We start from the raw sequence: 22,469 nt of genomic DNA on the forward strand, positions 1-22,469 counted from the left end.
ACAACAACCTGACAGCAACCTGACCACATACTGACAACAACCTGACCACAACCTGACCACATACTGACCACAACCTGACCACAATCTGACAACATCCTGACAACATACTGACAACAACCTGACCACAACCTGACCACATACTGACAACAACCTGAACACATACTGACCACATACTGACAACAACCTGACCACATGCTGACCACATACTGACAACAACCTGACAACAACCTGACCACATACTGACAACAACCTGACCACATACTGACAACAACCTGACCACATACTGACAACAACATGACAACAACCTGACCACATACTGACAACAACCTGACCACAACCTGACCACATACTGACAACAACCTGACCTCATACTGACAATGACCTTACTACAACCTGACCACATACTGACAACAACCTGACCTCATACTGACAATGACCTTACTACAACCTGACCACATACTGACAACAACCTGACCACACACTGACAACAACCTGACAACAACCTGACCACATACTGACAACAACCTGACCACAACCTGACCACAACCTGACAAACACTGACCACATACTGACAACAACCTGACAACAACCTGACCACATACTGACAACAACCTGAACACATACTGACCACATACTGACAACAACCTGACCACATACTGACAACAACCTGACCACAACCTGACAACAACCTGACAACAACCTGACCACATACTGACCACATACTGACCACATACTGACAACAACCTGACAACAACCTGACCACATACTGACAACAACCTGACTACATACTGACAACAACCTGACCACATACTGACAACAACCTGACCACAACCTGACAAACACTGACAACAACCTGACAACAACCTGACCACAACCTGACAACAACCTGACCACATACTGACAACAACCTGACCACATACTGACAACAACCTGACAACAACCTGACCACATACTGACAACAACCTTACCACATACTGACAACAACCTGACAACAGCCTGACCACATACTGACAACAACCTGACCACATACTGACAACAACCTGACAACAACTTGACCACATACTGACAACAACCTGGCAACAACCTGACAACAACCTGACCGCATACTGACAACATACTGACAACAACCTGACCCCAACCTGACCACAACCTGACCACATACTGACAACAACCTGACCACATACTGACAACAACCTGACCACATACTGACAACAACCTGACAACAACCTGACCATACACTGACCACACACTGACAACAATCTGACAACAACCTGACCACACACTGACAACAACCTGACAACAACCTGCAAACACTGACCACAACCTGACCACATACTGACAACAACCTGACCACATACTGACAACAACCTGACCAACACTGACAACAACCTGACCACATACTGACAACAACCTGACCACATCCTGACCACATACTGACAAACACTGACAACAACCTGACAAACACTGACAACAACCTGACAACAACCTGATCAAATACTGACAACAACCTCACAACCTGCAAACACTGACCACAAACTGACCACAACCTGACCACAACCTGAACAACAATGAAACCGTGGACTAGATAAACACACAACGCCAGTCTTTTAAAATGAAAGGGAAGGAGACATTTAAATAGCATGTAAAATGTATAGACTAAATACAAACTAAATGTAGTCTAGTCTAGGCAAGGTCAAATCATTTAAACATACACATGAACAAAAACAAAATCATAATTTTACTATGATGACATTGTCTTTTCAACAAAGTCTATCATTCTAAAGACAATAAAATATGTAATTTGCAATACACACCATACTTGTCCCAAGAGAGGGGGATTGAGATGCTAAATATATGTAAAGAGAGTAGTACAGGGCTGGTTTATGCAAAACCATGCAAATTGGATGATGTTAGTTGTCCCAGTATGAGGAAGGGAGCGAGGGTTGATAACAGACAGATGACAGGAAGAGAGAGACCATCAGGAAGGAGGAGTGATATCAAATGACAGGAAGTGAGAGAACATCAGGAAGGAGGAGTGATAACAGACAGATGACATGAAGTGAGAGACCATTAGGAAGGAGGAGTGATATCAGATGACAGGAAGAGAGAGACCATCAGGAAGGAGGAGTGATAACAGAAAGAGAGAGACCATCAGGAAGGACGAGTGATATCAGATGACAGGAAGAGAGAGACCATCAGGAAGGAGGAGTGATAACAGAAAGAGAGAGACCATCAGGAAGGAGGAGTGATATCAGATGACAGGAAGAGAGAGACCATCAGGAAGGAGGAATGATATCAGATGACAGGAAGAGCGAGACCATCAGGAAGGAGGAGTGATAACAGAAAGAGAGAGACCATCAGGAAGGAGGAGTGATATCAGATGACAGGAAGAGAGAGACCATCAGGAAGGAGGAGTGATATCAGATGACAGGAAGAGAGAGACCATCCTAAGCTCATTATTTGCATCGGGATGCAAACACATTGTTCCTCTATTCAAGTTGTTCTTTCCCTAACTAGCTCTGTTGTTCTCTCCCTCTCCCTGTCTCTTTCTTTCTCTCCTCTTATCTGTATAAACCTTTCTCCCTCTCTCTCACTTTCCACCACTCTCTCCCAGGCTATATATGGACTGTTGTATCTTCCTTCCTTTTTTGTCTTTCTCTCTTGTTGGCTCGCTCTCTCCTTATCCATCCATCCAACAATCCCTCCTCCACCCCACACCAGTGTTGCTAGTCAGTTAGAGGGCTTAACACAAGGTAATTGACTCACGTTACACCCGACAGACAGACAGACAGACAGACAGACAGACAGACAGACAGACAGACAGACAGACAGACAGACAGACAGACAGACAGGCAGACAGGCAGACAGACAGACAGACAGACAGACAGACAGACAGACAGACAGACAGGCAGGCAGGCAAGCAGGCAGACAGACAGACAGACAGACAGACAGACAGACAGACAGACAGACAGACAGACAGACAGACAGACAGACAGACAGACAGACAGGAGCATCAATAAAACACAGTATTATGAAAATAAGACAATATTGTCAATGAGATAATATATATATATATATATATATATATATATATATATATAGTAAAGGTAGCACACAGGTTTAACCTCACCAAACGAAGTGCACACACACTCAATCTACACACAAAGCAAAAACAGGTTCCATTAAAACACGTTTTTATAATAAATACATTTAAAAACAGAAATATCATATTTACATAAGTATCCTGACCATTTACTCAGTACTTTGTTGAAGCACCTTTGGCAGTGATTACAGCCTCAAGTCTTCTTGGGTGTGGCGCTACCAGCTCGGCACACCTGTATTTGGAGAGTTTCTTCATTCTTCTCTGCAGATCCTCTCAAGCTCTGTTAGATTGGATGGGGAGCGTTGCTGCACAGCTATTTGCAGGTCTCTCCAGAGATGTTCGATTGGGTTCAAGTCCGGGCTCTGGCTGGGCCACTCAAGGACATTCAGAGACTTGTCCAGAAGCCACTCCTGCATTGCCTTGGCTGTGTGCTTAGGGTCGTTGTCCTGTTGGAAGGTGAACCTTCACTCCAGTCTGAGGTCCTGAGTGCTCTGGAGCAGGTTTTCATCAAGGATCACTCTGTACTTTTCTCCGTTTATCTTTGCCTCAATCCTGACTAGTCTCCCAGTCCCTGCTGCATTAAAAACATCCCCACAGCATGATGCTGCCACCACCATGCTTCACCGTAGGGATGGTGCCAGGTTCCCGAAAGACGTGACACTTGGCATTCAGAACAAAGAGTTCAATCTTGGTTTCATCAAACCAGAGAGTCTTGTTTCTCATGGTCTGAGAGTTTAGGTGCCTTTTGGCAAACTCCAAGCAGGCTATCATGTGCCTTTTACTGAGGAGTGGCTTCCGTCTGGCCACTCTACCATAAAGGCCTGATTGGTTGAGTGCTGCAGAGATGGTTGTCTTTCTGGAAGGTTCTCCCATCTCCACAGAGGAAATCTAGAGCTCTCTCAGAGTGACCATCTGGTTCTTCGCCCCCGATTGCTCAGTTTGGCCAGGAGGCCAGCTCTAGGAAGAGTCTTGGTGGTTACAAACTTCTTCCATTTAAGAATAATGGAGGCCACTGTGTTCTTGGGGACCTTCAATGCTGCAGAAATGTGTTGGTACCCTTCCCCAGATTTGTGCCTCGACACAATCCTGTCTTGGAGCTCAACGGACAATTCCTTCGACCCCATGGCTTGGTTTGTGCTCTGATGTGCACTGTCAACTGTGGGACCTTATATAGACAGGTGTTTGCCTTTCCAAATCATGTTCAATCAATTGAATTTACCGCAGGTGGACTCCAATCAAGTTGTAGAAACATCTCAAGGATGATCAATGGAAACAGGATGCAACTGAGCTCAATTTCGATTCTCACAGCAAAGGGTCTGAATACTTACTGTATGGAAATAAGGTATTATTGTTTTTTGTTTTTTATTACAACAGCAAAAATGTCTAAAAACATGTTTTCACATTGTCATTGTGGGGTATTGTGTGTAGATTGAGACGGGACATTTTTATTTTTAATCCATTTTAGAATAAGGCTGTAATGTAACAAAATTTGGGAAAAGTCCATTCTTTCCGAATGCACTGTATATAATTGTCTACATCATTTCCAATCCACCATCTATTTGTATATATTATTTTAAATATATTTATATACAGTCAAGCGTTTGGACACACCTACTCATTCAAGGGTTTTTCTTTAATTTTCATTATACAACCCGTCCCCCTCAGTCAATATGGTGCTGCATAGACCACATGTCCCCCTCAGTCAATATGGTGCTGCATGACCAACATGTCCCCCTCAGTCAATATGGTGCTGCATAGACAACATGTCCCCCTCAGTCAATATGGTGCTGCATGACCAACATGTCCCCCTCAGTCAATATGGTGCTGCATAGTCAACATGTCCCCCTCAGTCAATATGGTGCTGCATAGACAACATGTCCCCCTCAGTCAATATGGTGCTGCATAGACAACATGTCCCCCTCAGTCAATATGGTGCTGCATAGTCAACATGTCCCCCTCAGTCAATATGGTGCTGCATAGTCAACATGTCCCCCTCAGTCAATATGGTGCTGCATAGACAACATGTCCCCCTCAGTCAATATGGTGCTGCATAGTCAACATGTCCCCCTCAGTCAATATGGTGCTGCATAGACAACATGTCCCCCTCAGTCAATATGGTGCTGCATAGTCAACATGTCCCCCTCAGTCAATATGGTGCTGCATGACCAACATGTCCCCCTCAGTCAATATGGTGCTGCATAGTCAACATGTCCCCCTCAGTCAATATGGTGCTGCATAGACAACATGTCCCCCTCAGTCAATATGGTGCTGCATAGACAACATGTCCCCCTCAGTCAATATGGTGCTGCATGACCAACCTGTCCCCCTCAGTCAATATGGTGCTGCATGACCAACCTGTCCCCCTCAGTCAATATGGTGCTGCATGACCAACCTGTCCCCCTCAGTCAATATGGTGCTGCATAGACAACATGTCCCCCTCAGTCAATATGGTGCTGCATAGTCAACATGTCCCCCTCAGTCAATATGGTGCTGCATAGTCAACATGTCCCCCTCAGTCAATATGGTGCTGCATAACCAACATGTCCCACTCAGTCAATATGGTGCTGCATAACCAACACGTCCCCCTCAGAGTCAACATGGTGCTGCGTAGTCAACATGTCCCCCTCAGTCAATATGGTGCTGCAGAGCCAACCTGTCCCCCTCAGTCAAAATGGTGCTGCATAACCAACATGTCCCCCTCAGTCAATATGGTGCTGCATAGCCAACATGTCCCCCTCAGTCAATATGGTGCTGCATAGCCAACATGTCCCCCTCAGTCAATATGGTGCTGCATAGTCAACATGTCCCCCTCAGTCAATATGGTGCTGCATAGTCAACATGTCCCCCTCAGTCAATATGGTGCTGCATAGTCAACATGTCCCCCTCAGTCAATATGGTGCTGCATGACCAACATGTCCCCCTCAGTCAATATGGTGCTGCATAGTCAACATGTCCCCCTCAGTCAATATGGTGCTGCATGACCAACCTGTCCCCCTCAGTCAATATGGTGCTGCATGACCAACATGTCCCCCTCAGTCAATATGGTGCTGCATGACCAACCTGTCCCCCTCAGTCAATATGGTGCTGCATAGTCAACATGTCCCCCTCAGTCAATATGGTGCTGCATAGTCAACATGTCCCCCTCAGTCAATATGGTGCTGCATAGTCAACATGTCCCCCTCAGTCAATATGGTGCTGCATGACCAACATGTCCCCCTCAGTCAATATGGTGCTGCATGACCAACCTGTCCCCCTCAGTCAATATGGTGCTGCATAGCCAACATGTCCCACTCAGTCAATATGGTGCTGCATAGCCAACATGTCCCCCTCAGTCAATATGGTGCTGCATGACCAACCTGTCCCCCTCAGTCAATATGGTGCTGCATGACCAACCTGTCCCCCTCAGTCAATATGGTGCTGCATAGACAACATGTCCCCCTCAGTCAATATGGTGCTGCATGACCAACATGTCCCCCTCAGTCAATATGGTGCTGCATGACCAACCTGTCCCCCTCAGTCAATATGGTGCTGCATAGTCAACATGTCCCCCTCAGTCAATATGGTGCTGCATGACCAACATGTCCCCTCAGTCAATATGGTGCTGCATAGTCAACATGTCCCCCTCAGTCAATATGGTGCTGCATAGTCAACATGTCCCCCTCAGTCAATATGGTGCTGCATAGACAACATGTCCCCCTCAGTCAATATATATATATGGTGTATCTGTTATAATACCATATGGTGAATCTGTTCAAATACTATATGGTGTATATATGGTGTATCTGTTATAATTCTATATGGTGTATATATGGTGTATCTATTATAATACTATATGGTGTATATATGGTGTATCTGTTATAATAGTATATCGTGTATATATGGTGTATCTGTTATAATACTATATGGTGTATCTGTTATAATGCTATATGGTGTATCTGTTATAATACTATATGGTGTGTATATGGTGTATCTGTTATAAAACCATATGGTGAATCTGTTCAAATACTATATGGTGTATATATGGTGTATCTGTTATAATACTATATGGTGTATATATGGTGTATCTGTTATAATACTATATGGTGTATATATGGTGCATCTGTTCTAATACTATATGGTGTATCTGTTATAATACTATATGGTGTATATATGGTGTATCTGTTATAATACTATATGGTGTATCTATGGTATATCTGTTATAATACTGTATGGTGTATATTTGGTGTATCTGTTATAATACTATATGGTCTATCTGTTATAATACTATATGGTGTGTCTGTTATAATACTATATGGTGCATCTGTTATAATACTATATGGTGTATATATGGTGTATCTGATATAATACTATATGGTGTATCTGTTATAATACTATATGGTATATCTGTTATAATACTATATGGTGTATCTGTTATAATACTATATGGTGTATCTGTTATAAAACTAGATGGTGTATACATGGTGTACCTGATATAATACTATATGGTGTATCTGTTATAATACTATATGGTGCTTCTGTTATAATACTATATGGTGTATCTGATATAATACTATATGGTGTATCTGTTATAATACTATATGGTGTATCTGTTATAATACTATATGGTGTATATATGGTGTATCTGTTATAATACTATATGGTGTATCTGTTATAATACTATATGGTGTATCTGTTATAATACTATATGGTGTATCTGTTATAATACTATATGGTGCATCTGTTATAATACTATATGGTGTATCTGTTATAATACTATATGGTGTATATGTTATAATACTATATGGTGTATATATGGTGTATCGGTTATCATACCATATGGTGTGTATATGGTGTATCTGTTATAATACTATATGGTGTATCTGTTATAATACTATATGGTGTATATATGGAGTATCTGTTATAATACTATATGGTGTATCTGTTATAATACTATATGGTGTATATATGGTGTATCTTTTATAATACTATAAGGTGTATCTGTTATAATACTATATGGTGTATCTGTTATAATACTATATGGTGTATATATGGTGTATCTGTTATAATACTATATGGTGTATCTGTTATAATACTATATGGTGTATCTGTTATAATACTATATGGTGTATCTGTTATAATACTTTATGGTGTATATATATATGGTCTACTGGTGTATATATCTACTATATGGTCTACTATATGGTGTATCTGTTATAATACTATATGGTGTATATATGGTGTATCTGTTATAATACTATAAGGTGTATCTGTTATAATACTATATGGTTTATCTGTTATAATACTATATGGTGTATATATGGTTTATCTGTTATAATACTATATGGTGTATATATGGTGTATCTGTTATAATACTATATGGTGCATCTGATATAATACTATATGGTGTATATATGGTGTATCTGATGTAATACTATATGGTGTATATGTTATAATAATATGTGGTGTATCTGTTATAATACTATATGGTGTATATATGAAGTATCTCTTTCTCAAACCATTGTAAACTTATATAACAAACTTATATAGCATGTTTACAGTACAACCACTGTGTTCAGGTTTAGCCTGAGCTCTGACGTCGTGTATAGCATGTTTACAGTACAACCACTGTGTTCGGGTTTAGCCTGAGCTCTGACGTCGTGTATAGCATGTTTACAGTACAACCACTGTGTTCGGGTTTAGCTGCTTTTTAGTGTCCAAATCAGCCGTTTTCAACCCGTATACAGGTACGAGTGGAAAGGACGAGTGGAAGGAGCAGTCGTGGAAGAAGTACCCAACTTGAGTAGCAGTAAAGATCCCTTCATAGAAAGCTACTCAAGTAAAAGTGGAAGTCACCCAGTAAAATACTACTTGAGTAAAATCATTTTAAATTCCTTATATTAAGCAAAGCAGACAGCCCCATTTTCTTGTAAATGTTCTTTCTTCCGGATAGCCAGGGTCACACTCCAACACTCAGACATTATTTATAAAAGATGCATTTGTGTTTAGTAAGTCTGCCAGATCAGAGGCAGTAGGGATGACCAGGGATGTTCTCTTGATAAGTGTGTACATTTGGCTATTTTCCTGTCCTGTTAAGCATTCAAAATGTAAAGAGTAATTTTGGTTGTCAGGGAAAATGTATCGAGAATGTATTGAGGATCAAAACTATAAATAGTAAAGTACAGATACCCCCAAAAAATCTACTTAAGTAGTACTTGAAAGTATTTTTTATCTAAGTACTTTACACTACTGCTACCAAGCACTCTGTGATGGACTTTCATTTACAGCAGAGCTACCTAATTTAAGATCAGAGGAGTCACAGAGAAGCAGCCAGCTAGTCTATAGACTGGCTGTATTGGGGGTGAGGAGAAAAGAGGAGTCAGAGTAGAATTAGGCCGATATCCACTAATTATCAAAATCCAGAAAAGAGCCGTTAAATTCAACAACCACCTAAAAGGAAGTGATTCCCAAACCGTCCATAACAAAGCCATCACCTACAGAGAGATGAACCTGGAGAAGAGTCCCCTAAGCAAGCTGGTCCTGGGGCTCTGTTCACAAACAGAAACACACCCACAGAGCCCCAGGACAGCAACACAACTAGACTCCACAGAGCCCCAAAACAGCAACACAATTTGACCCAACCAAATCATGAGAAAACAAAAATATAGTTACATTGGAAACAAAAAAATTAAACAGAGCAAACTAGAATGCTATTTGGCCCTAAACAGAGAGTACACAGCGGCAGAATACCTGACCACAGTGACTGACCCAAACTTAAGGAAAGATTTGACTATGTACAGACTCAGTGAGCAAAGCCTTGCTATTGAGCAACAGGCTATGTGCACACTGCCCACAAAATGAGATGGCAACTGAGCTGCACTTCCTAACCTCCTGTCCAACATATGACCATATTAGAGATACATATTTCCCTCAGATTACACAGATCCACAAAGAATCCGAAAACAAACCCGATTTTGATAAACTCCCATATCTACTGGGTGAAATACCACAGTGTGCCATCACAGCAGCAAGATTTGTGACCTGTTGCCACAAGAAAAGGGCAAACGGTGAAGAACAAACACCAATGTAAATACAACCCATTTTTATTTATTTTCCCTTTTGTAGTTGAACTATTTGCACATCGTTACAACACTGTATATAGACATAATATGACATTTGAAATGTCTTTATTCTTATGGAACTTTTGTGAGTGTAATGTTTACTGTAAATTGATTATTTCATTTTTGATTATGATCTACCTCACTTGCTTTGGCAATGTTAACATATGTTTCCCATGCCAATAAAGCCCCTTGAATTGAATTGAATTGAGAAGCAGCCAGCCAGTCTATAAACAGGCTGTATTGGGAGTGAAGAGAATAGAGGAGTCACAGAGAAGCAGCCAGCCAGTCTATAAACAGGCTGTATTGGGAGTGAAGAGAATAGAGGAGTCACAGAGAAGCAGCCAGCCAGTCTATAAACAGGCTGTATTGGGGGTGAAGAGAATAGAGGAGTCACAGAGAAGCAGCCAGCCAGTCTATAAACAGGCTGTATTGGGGGTGAAGAGAATAGAGGAGTCACAGAGAAGCAGCCAGCCAGTCTATAAACAGGCTGGATTGGGGGTGAAGAGAATAGAGGAGTCACAGAGAAGCAGCCAGCCAGTCTATAAACAGGCTGTATTGGGGGTGAAGAGAATAGAGGAGTCACAGAGAAGAAGCCAGCCAGTCTATAAACAGGCTGTATTGGGGGTGAAGAGAATAGAGGAGTCACAGAGAAGCAGCCAGCCAGTCTATAAACAGGCTGTATTTGTCGACCAGTGTGATCTCAGTGTGATCTCGTAAACAGAGAGCCTTTTGCAAACAGCTGCAGAAATTCCAGGCTTGTGTGATTAAAATGTAACACCCACATTGATGGGAGGGTGTTGAAACAAGTCTGCCTGCACTCTGGTTTAATAAGAGAGAGAGAGAGAGAGAGAGAGAGAGAGAGAGATAGAGAGAGAGAGAGAGAGAGAGAGAGAGAGAGAGACAACCAAATCATGACAAAACAAAAATATAATTACTCGACACATTGGAAAGCATTAACAAAAAAAACAGAGCAAACTAGAATGCTATTTGGCCCTAAACAACATACACTACCGTTCAAAAGTTTGGGGTCACTTAGAAATGTCCTTGTTTTTGAAAGAAAAGCACGTTTTTTTGTCCGTTAAAATAACATCAAATTGATCAGAAATAGAGTGCGGACATTGTTAATGTTGTAAATGACTATTGCAGCTGGAAACTGATGGTTTTTAATGGAATATCTACATAGGCGTACAGAGGCCCATTATCACTCCAGTGTTTAATTGCTAACTTGTAATTATTTCGCCACTATGGCCTATTTATTGCCTTACCTCCCTTACCTCATTTGCACACACTGTATATAGACTTTCTTTTCTATTGTATTATTGACTGTATGTTTTGTTTACTCCATGTGTAACTCTGTGTTGTTTTTGTCGCACTGCTTTGCTTTATCTTGGCCAGGTCGCAGTTGTAAATGAGAACTTGTTCTCAACTGGCCTACCTGGTTAAATAAAGGTGTTCTCAACTAACCTACCTGGTTAAATAAAGGTGTTCTCAACTGGCCTACCTGGTTAAATAAAGGTGTTCTCAACTAACCTACCTGGTTAAATAAAGGTGTTCTCAACTAACCTACCTGGTTAAATAAAGGTGTTCTCAACTGGCCTACCTGGTTAAATAAAGGTGTTCTCAACTGGCCTACCTGGTTAAATAAAGGTGTTCTCAACTAACCTACCTGGTTAAATAAAGGTGTTCTCAACTAACCTACCTGGTTAAATAAAGGTGTTCTCAACTAACCTACCTGGTTAAATAAAGGTGTTCTCAACTAACCTACCTGGTTAAATAAAGGTGTTCTCAACTGGCCTACCTGGTTAAATAAAGGTGTTCTCAACTAACCTACCTGGTTAAATAAAGGTGTTCTCAACTAACCTACCTGGTTAAATAAAGGTGTTCTCAACTAACCTACCTGGTTAAATAAAGGTTAAATATATATTTTTTTTATATGAATAAAAATCAGCAACCATCACTCCTGTGTTCCAATGGCGCGTGCTGTTAGCTAATCCAAGTTTATCATTTTTTTATCATTTTTAATTGATTAATTCTAATTGATCATTAGAAAACCCTTTTGCAATTATGTTAGCACAGCTGAACACTGTTGTCCTGATTAAAGAATCAATAAAACTGGCCTTCTTTAAACTAGTTGAGTATCTGGAGCATCAGCATGTGTGGGTTCAATTACAGGCTCAAAATAGCTCGAAACAAATAACTTTCTTCTGAAACTCGTCAGTCTATTCTTGTCCTGAAAAATGAAGGCTATTCCAAGCGAGAAATTGCCAAGAAACTGAAGATCTCGTACAGTACTGTGTACTACTCCCTTCACAGAACAGCGCAAATTGGCCCTAACCAGAATAGAAAGAGGAGTGGAAGGCCCCGGTACACAACTGAGCAAGAGGACAAGTACATTAGAGTGTCTAGTTTGAATAACAGACGCCTCACAAGACCTCAACTGGCAGCTTTATTAAATAGTACCCGCAAAACACCAGTCTCAACGTCAACAGTGAAGAGGCGACTCCGGGAGCTGGCCTTCTAGGCAGAGTTCCTCTGTCCAGTCTCAACATCAACAGTGAAGAGGCGACTCCGGGATGCTGGCCTTCTAGGCAGAGTTCTTCTGTCCGGTCTCAACATCAACAGTGAAGAGGCGACTCCGGGATGCTGGCCTTCTAGGCAGAGTTCTTCTGTCCAGTCTCAACATCAACAGTGAAGAGGCGACTCCGGGAGCTGGCCTTCTAAAAAACGCAGACCACCTTTACTCCACACACAGAGACGCATACAAAGCTCTCCCTCGCCCTCCAATTGGAAAATCTGACCATAATTCTATCCTCCTGATTCCTGCGTACAAACAAAAATTAAAGCAGGAAACACCAGTGACTCGGTCTATAAAAAAGTGGTCAGATGAAGCAGATGCTAAACTACAGGACTGTTTTGCTAGAACAGACTGGAATATGTTCCGGGATTCTTCCTATGGCGTTGAGGAGTACACCACATCGGTTATTGGCTTCATCAATAAGTGCATCGATGATGTGGTCCCCTCAGTGACCGTAAGTACATACCCCAAACACAAGCCACAGATTACAGGCAACATGCGCAACGAGCTAAAGGGTAGAGCTGCTACTTTCAAGTAGCGGGACTCTAACCCGGAGGCTTATAAGAAATCCTGCTATGCCCTCCGACGAACCATCAAACAGGCAAAGCGTCAATACAGGACTAAGATCAAATCGTACTACACAGTACTACACTACTGACGCTTGTCGGACGTGGCAGGGCTTGCAAACCATTACAGCCTACAAAGGGAAGCACAGCCGAGAGCTGCCCAGTGACACAAGCCTACCAGACGAGCTAAACTACTTCTATGCTCGCTTAGAGGCAAATAACACTGAAACATGCATGAGAGCACCAGCTGTCCCGGAAGACTGTGTGATCACGCTCTCCGCAGCCGATGTGAGTAAGACCTTTAAACAGGTCAACATTCACAAGGCTGCAAGGCTGGCAAGTGTCTTCACTGACATTTTCAACCTCTTCCTGTCCGAGTCTGTAATACCAACATGTTTTAAGCAGACCACCATAGTTCCTGTGCCCAAGAACATTAAGGTAACCTGCCTAAATGACTACCGACCCGTAGCACTCACGTCTGTAGCCATGAAGTGCTTTGAAAGGCTGGTCATGGCTCACATCAACACCATTATCCCAGAAACCCTAGACCCACTCCAATTTGCATACCGCCCTAACAGATCCAAAGATGATGCAATCTCTATTACATTCCACACTGCCCTTTCCCACCTGGACAAAAGGAACACCTAAGCGAGAATGCTATTCATTGACTACAGCTCAGCGTTGAACACCATAGTGCCCTCAAAGCTCATCACTAAGCTAAGGACCAACACCATCATTAAGTTTGCCGATGACACAACGATGAGACAGCCTATAAGGAGGAGGTCATAAACCTGGCCGTGAGGTGCCAGGACAACAACCTCTCCCTCAACGTAATAAAGACAAAGGAGATGATTGTGAACTACAGGAAAAATAGGCCCGAGCACACCCCCATTCTCATCGACAGGCTTGTACTGGATCAGGTTGAGAGCTTCAAGGTCCTTGGTGTCCACATCACCAACAAACTAACATGGTCCAAGCACACCAAGACAGTCATGAAGAGGGCACAACAAAACCTATTCCCCCTCAGGAGACTGAAAAGATTTGGCAAGGGGCTTCAGATCCTCAAAAGGTTCTACAGCTGCACCATCGAGAGCAACCTGGTTGCATCAAAGCCTGGTAAGGCAACTGCTCAGCCTCCGACCACAAGGCACTACAGAGGGTAGTGCGTATGGCCCAGTACTACTAGCTTATGGGGCTAAGCTTCCTGCCATCCAGGACCTCTACACCAGGCGGTGTCAGAGGAAGGCCCTAAAAATTGTCAAAGACTCCAGCCACTCTAGCCATAGCCTGTTCTCTATGCTATCGCACGGCAAGCGGTACCGGAGCGCCAAGAGGCTTCTAAACAGCTTCTACCCCCAAGCCATAAGACTCCTGAACATCTAATCAAATAGATACCCAGACTATTTGCATTGCCCCCCCCCCCCCCCCCTCTTTACACCGCTGCTACACTCTGTTGTTATTATCTATGCATAGTCACTTTAATAACTACCTACACATTACCTCAACTAACCGGTGCCGCTGCACATTGACTCTGTACCGGTACCCCCTGTATATAGTCTCCACATTGACTCTGTACTGGTACCCCCTGTATATAGTCTCCACATTGACTCTGTCCCGGTACCTCCTGTATATAGTCTCCACATTGACTCTGTACCAGAACCCCCTGTATATAGCCTCCACATTGACTCTGTACCGGTACCCCCTGTATATAGCCTCCACATTGACTCTGTACCGGTACCCCCTGTATATAGCCTCCACATTGACTCTGTACTGGTACCCCCTGTATATAGTCTCCACATTGACTCTGTACTGGTACCCCCTGTATATAGTCTCCACATTGACTCTGTACCCCCTGTATATAGTCTCCACATTGACTCTGTACCGGTACCCCCTGTATATAGCCTCCACATTGACTCTGTACAGGTACCCCCTGTATATAGCCTCCACATTGACTCTGTACTGGTACCCCCTGTATATAGTCTCCACATTGACTCTGTCCCGGTACCTCCTGTATATAGTCTCCACATTGACTCTGTACCAGAACCCCCTGTATATAGCCTCCACATTGACTCTGTACCGGTACCCCCTGTATATAGCCTCCACATTGACTCTGTACCGGTACCCCCTGTATATAGTCTCCACATTGACTCTGTACCGGTACCCCCTGTATATAGCCTCCACATTGACTCTGTACTGGTACCCCCTGTATATAGTCTCCACATTGACTCTGTACTGGTACCCCCTGTATATAGTCTCCACATTGACTCTGTACCCCCTGTATATAGTCTCCACATTGACTCTGTACCGGTACCCCCTGTATATAGCCTCCACATTGACTCTGTACAGGTACCCCCTGTATATAGCCTCCACATTGACTCTGTACTGGTACCCCCTGTATATAGTCTCCACATTGACTCTGTACTGGTACCCCCTGTATATAGTCTCCACATTGACTCTGTACCGGTACCCCCTGTATATAGTCTCCACATTGACTCTGTACCGGTACCCCCTGTATATAGTCTCCACATTGACTCTGTACCGGTACACCCTGTATATAGTCTCCACATTGACTCTGTACCGGTACCCCCCTGTGTATAGTCTTGCTATTGTTATTTAACTGCTGCTCTTTAATTACTTGTTACTTTTATTTCTTATTCTTACTCATATTTGGTTTAAACTGCATCGTAGGTAAACATTTCACTGTACACCTGTGTATTCGGCGCATGTGACTAATAACATTTGATTTGATTTGACTCAGTGAGCATAGCCTTGCTATTGAGAAAGGTCGCTGTAGGCAGAACTGGCTCACAAGAGAAGACAGACTATGTGCTCACTGCCCACAAAATGAGGTGTAAACTGAGCTGCACTTCCTAAACTCCTGCCAAATGTGTGACCATATTAGAGACACATATTTCCCTCAGATTACACAGATCCACAAAGAATTCAAAAACAAACCCACACATTTTGATAAATTCCCATATCTACTGGGTGAAATACAACAGTGTGCCATCACAGCAGCAAGATTTGTGACCTGTTGCCATGAGAAGAACACACACCATTGTAAATACAACCCATATTTATGCTTATTTATTTTATCTTGTGTCCTTTAACCATTTCTACATTGTTAAAACACTGTATATATATATATAATATGACATTTGTAATGTCTTTATTGTTTTGAAACTTCTGTATGTGTAATGTTTACTGTTAATTTTTATTGTTTATTTAACTTTATATATTCACTTTATATATTATCTACCTCACTTACTTTGGCAATGTTAACACATGTTTCCCATGCCAATAAAGCCCTTGAATTGAATTGAATTGAGAGACAGAGACAGAGACAGAGAGAGAGAGAGAGAGAGAGAGAGAGAGAGAGAGAGAGAGAGAGAGAGAGAGAGAGAGAGAGAGAGAGGGAGAGAGAGAGTAATAACCCATGAATAATATTGAAGCATTTCCAATGACGGAGCACATTTAAAAGTGAAGTGCAGCTGCCAGATCCCTGTGTGTGTCTGTGTGCTCCTAGGGGCCGACGGGGGCCCTGTGTGTGTCTGTGTGCTCCTAGGGGCCGATGGGGGCCCTGTGTGTGTCTGTGTGCTCCTAGGGGCCGACGGGGGCCCTGTGTGTGTCTGTGTGCTCCTAGGGGCCGATGGGGGGCCCTGTGTGTGTCTGTGTGCTCCTAGGGGCCGATGGGGGGCCCTGTTTGCCTTGATCCAGAGGGGAGGAACAGGGAAGTAGAGAGGGGGAGGGGGAACGGAGGATGGGAGAAATCAAGCTCTTTACCATATGGATATTTTTACTTCATATGTGTTAACTTCAGAGGATAATAAGTGCTGCAGACGGATATCCAGGCAGCCGCAAAACACACTGACCAACACACACACACACACACACACACACACACACACACACACTCGCAGACACTCAGACACACACTCAGACACACGCACACACACACACACACACACACACACACACACAGCACACACAGCACACACACACACACACACACACACACAGCACACACAGCACACACACACACACACACACACACACACACACACACACACACACACACACAGCACACACAGCACACACACACACACACACACACACACACACACACACACACACACACACACACAGCACACACAGCACACACACACACACACACACAGCACACACACACACACACACACACACAGCACACACACACACATGTTGAAAGGGAAGGGAAGGTGGGGGATGGGGTAAGTGAATTGAAAGGGTGGGCATAATTTGAGACAGGCCCATGGATAGGTGGTTAAATATACCAGTCTACTAATCTAATGTTATACCACTACGGCCATGACCAGGATCTAATGGTATAGTGGTGACCAGGATCCAATGATATAGTGATGACCAGGATCTAATGGTATAATGGTGACCAGGATCTAATGGTATAGTGGTGACCTGGATCTAATGGTATAGTGGTGACCAGGATCTAATGGTATAGTGGTGACCAGGATCTAATGGTATAGTGATGACCAGGATCTAATGGTATAGTGATGACCAGGATCTAATGGTATAGTGATGAACAGGATCTAATGGTATAGTGGTGACCAGGATCTAATGGTATAGTGATGACCAGGCTCTAATGGTATAGTGATGACCAGAATCTAATGGTATAGTGATGACCAGGCTATAATGGTATAGTGATGACCAGGATCTAATGGTATAGTGGTGACCAGGATCTAATGGTATAGTGATGACCAGGATCTAATGGTATAATGGTGACCAGGCTATAATGGTATAGTGGTGACCAGGATCTAATGGTATAGTGATGACCAGGATCTAATGATATAGTGATGACCAGGATCTAATGGTATAGTGATGACCAGGATATAATGGTCTAGTGATGACCAGGATCTAATGGTATAGTGATGACCAGGATCTAATGGTATAGTGATGACCAGGATCTAATGGTATAGTGGTGACCAGGATCTAATGGTATAGTGGTGACCTGGATCTAATGGTATAGTGGTGACCAGGATCTAATGGTATAGTGGTGACCAGGATCTAATGGTATAGTGGTGACCAGGATCTAATGGTATCGTGGTGACCAGGATCTAATGGTATAGTGGTGACCAGGATCTAATGGTATAGTGGTGACCAGGATCTAATGGTATAGTGATGACCAGGATCTAATGGTATAGTGGTGACCAGGATCTAATGGTATAGTGGTGACCAGGATCTAATGGTATAGTGGTGACCAGGATCTAATGGTATAGTGATGACCAGGATCTAATGGTATAGTGATGACCAGGATCTAATGGTATAGTGATGACCAGGATCTAATGGTATAGTGGTGACCAGGATCTAATGGTATAGTGGTGACCAGGATCTAATGGTATAGTGGTGACCAGGATCTAATGGTATAGTGGTGACCAGGATCTAATGGTATAGTGGTGACCAGGATCTAATGGTATAGTGGTGACCAGGATCTAATGGTATAGTGATGACCAGGATCTAATGGTATAGTGATGACCAGGATCTAATGGTATCGTGGTGACCAGGATCTAATGGTATAGTGGTGACCAGGATCTAATGGTATAGTGGTGACCAGGATCTAATGGTATAGTGGTGACCAGGATCTAATGGTATAGTGGTGACCAGGATCTAATGATATAGTGATGACCAGGATCTAATGGTATAGTGATGACCAGGATATAATGGTCTAGTGATGACCAGGATCTAATGGTATAGTGATGACCAGGATCTAATGGTATAGTGATGACCAGGATCTAATGGTATAGTGGTGACCTGGATCTAATGGTATAGTGGTGACCAGGATCTAATGGTATAGTGGTGACCAGGATCTAATGGTATAGTGGTGACCAGGATCTAATGGTATAGTGGTGACCAGGATCTAATGGTATAGTGGTGACCAGGATCTAATGGTATAGTGGTGACCAGGATCTAATGGTATAGTGATGACCAGGATCTAATGATATAGTGATGACCAGGATCTAATGGTATAGTGATGACCAGGATCTAATGGTATAGTGATGACCAGGATCTAATGGTATAGTGGTGACCAGGATCTAATGGTATAGTGGTGACCAGGATCTAATGGTATAGTGATGACCAGGATCTAATGGTATAGTGATGACCAGGATCTAATGGTATAGTGGTGACCAGGATCTAATGGTATAGTGGTGACCAGGATCTAATGGTATAGTGGTGACCAGGATCTAATGGTATAGTGGTGACCAGGATCTAATGGTATAGTGGTGACCAGGATCTAATGGTATAGTGGTGACCAGGATCTAATGGTATAGTGATGACCAGGATCTAATGGTATAGTGGTGACCAGGATCTAATGGTATAGTGGTGACCAGGATCTAATGGTATAGTGGTGACCAGGATCTAATGGTATAGTGGTGACCAGGATCTAATGGTATAGTGGTGACCAGGATCTAATGGTATAGTGATGACCAGGATCTAATGGTATAGTGGTGACCAGGATCTAATGGTATAGTGGTGACCAGGATCTAATGGTATAGTGATGACCAGGATCTAATGGTATAGTGGTGACCAGGATCTAATGGTATAGTGATGACCAGGATCTAATGGTATAGTGATGACCAGGATCTAATGGTATAGTGGTGACCAGGATCTAATGGTATAGTGGTGACCAGGATCTAATGGTATAGTGGTGACCAGGATCTAATGGTATAGTGGTGACCAGGATCTAATGGTATAGTGGTGACCAGGATCTAATGGTATAGTGGTGACCAGGATCTAATGGTATAGTGGTGACCAGGATCTAATGGTATAGTGGTGACCAGGATCTAATGGTATAGTGGTGACCAGGATCTAATGGTATAGTGGTGACCAGGATCTAATGGTATCGTGGTGACCAGGATCTAATGGTATAGTGGTGACCAGGATCTAATGGTATAGTGGTGACCAGGATCTAATGGTATAGTGGTGACCAGGATCTAATGGTATAGTGGTGACCAGGATCTAATGGTATAGTGGTGACCAGGATCTAATGGTATAGTGATGACCAGGATCTAATGGTATAGTGGTGACCAGGATCTAATGGTATAGTGGTGACCAGGATCTAATGGTATAGTGGTGACCAGGATCTAATGGTATAGTGGTGACCTGGATCTAATGGTATAGTGGTGACCAGGATCTAATGGTATAGTGGTGACCAGGATCTAATGGTATAGTGGTGACCAGGATCTAATGGTATAGTGGTGACCAGGCTATAATGGTATCGTGATGACCAGGATCTAATGGTATAGTGATGACCAGGATCTAATGGTATAGTGGTTACCAGGATCTAATGGTATAGTGGTGACCAGGATCTAATGGTATAGTGGTGACCAGGCTATAATGGTATCGTGATGACCAGGATCTAATGGTATAGTGATGACCAGGATCTAATGGTATAGTGGTTACCAGGATCTAATGGTATAGTGGTGACCAGGATCTAATGGTATAGTGGTGACCAGGATCTAATGGTATCGTGGTGACCAGGATCTAATGGTATAGTGGTGACCAGGCTATAATGGTATCGTAATGACCAGGATCTAATGGTATAGTGATGACCAGGATCTAATGGTATAGTGGTGACCAGGATCTAATGGTATAGTGGTGACCAGGATCTAATGGTATAGTGGTGACCAGGATCTAATGGTATAGTGGTGACCAGGATCTAATGGTATAGTGGTGACCAGGATCTAATGGTATAGTGGTGACCAGGATCTAATGGTATCGTGGTGACCAGGATCTAATGGTATAGTGATGACCAGGATCTAATGGTATAGTGGTGACCAGGATCTAATGGTATCGTGAGATGCAGTCTCTATGAACAGAGTTTGGTAACCCTTATGATATGCTTAGGATAACTTGTTTAATGTATTAGAACTGAAATACAGAGTGACAAAGATTGTAAAGTACTAGCATCCTATCCTCCTATCCTCCTAATACACTATCATCCTATCCTATCAGTATATCCTATCATCCTATCATTGTATCCTATCATCCTATCCTATCATCCTATACTATCATCCTATCCTCCTATCCTCCCAATACACTTTCATCCTATCCTATCAGTATATCCTATCATCCTAGCATTGTATCCTATCGTCCTATCCTATCCTCCTATCGTCCTATCATATCATTATATCCTATCATCCTATCCTATCATCCTATACTATCATCCTATCATCCTATCCTCCTATCCTATCATAATATTCCCTATGATATGATAGGATGATATAATAGAATGCTAAGATATAATGATAGGATAGGATGGTAGGATTATATGATGGGATGATAGGATCCTATCATAATATTCCCTGGATCCTATCATATCATCCTATAATCCTATAATCCTATCATATCATCATATAATCCTATCATCCTATGATATCCTCCTATAATCCTATCATATCATTCTATAATCATATCATCCTATAATCCTATCATCCTATCATGTCATCCTATCATCCTATCATCCTATCATCCTATCGTCATCCTATAATCCTATCCTCCTATCATATCATGTTATCATATCATCCTATCATAGCATCCTATCATATCATCCAATAATATCATCCTATAATCCTATCATATCATCCTATAATCGTATCATCCTATCATATCATCCTATCATATTATTCTATCCTATCATATCATCCTATCATATTATTCTATCCTCTCATATCATGCTATTATATCATCCTATCTTCCTATCATTACATCCTATCATATCATCCTATCATATTTTTCTATCCTATCATATCATCCTATCATATTATTCTATCCTATCATATCATCCTATCATATCATCCTATCTTCCTATCATATCATCCTATCATATCATCCTATCTTCCTATCATATCATCCTATCATATCATTCTATCCTATCATATTATCCTATCATATTATTCTATCCTATCATATCATCCTATCATATTATTCTATCATCCTATCATCCTATCATATCATCCTATCTTCCTATCATATCATCCTATCATATCATCCTATCATATTTTTCTATCCTATCATATCATCCTATCATATTGTGCTATCCTATCATATCATCCTATCATATTATGCTATCCTATCAT

General features: G+C 42.3%; 1 protein-coding gene across 3 annotated transcripts in view; it reads right to left on the minus strand.

The window, feature by feature from the left end:
* LOC110536507 (AT-rich interactive domain-containing protein 3A) overlaps nucleotides 1-22,469 on the minus strand; it is a 224,887-nt gene that overhangs the window by 190,300 nt on the left and 12,118 nt on the right. The window lies entirely within an intron of this gene.

This window comes from Oncorhynchus mykiss, chromosome 11 (genome assembly GCF_013265735.2).
Source record: "Oncorhynchus mykiss isolate Arlee chromosome 11, USDA_OmykA_1.1, whole genome shotgun sequence".
NCBI classification, from domain to species: domain Eukaryota; kingdom Metazoa; phylum Chordata; class Actinopteri; order Salmoniformes; family Salmonidae; genus Oncorhynchus; species Oncorhynchus mykiss.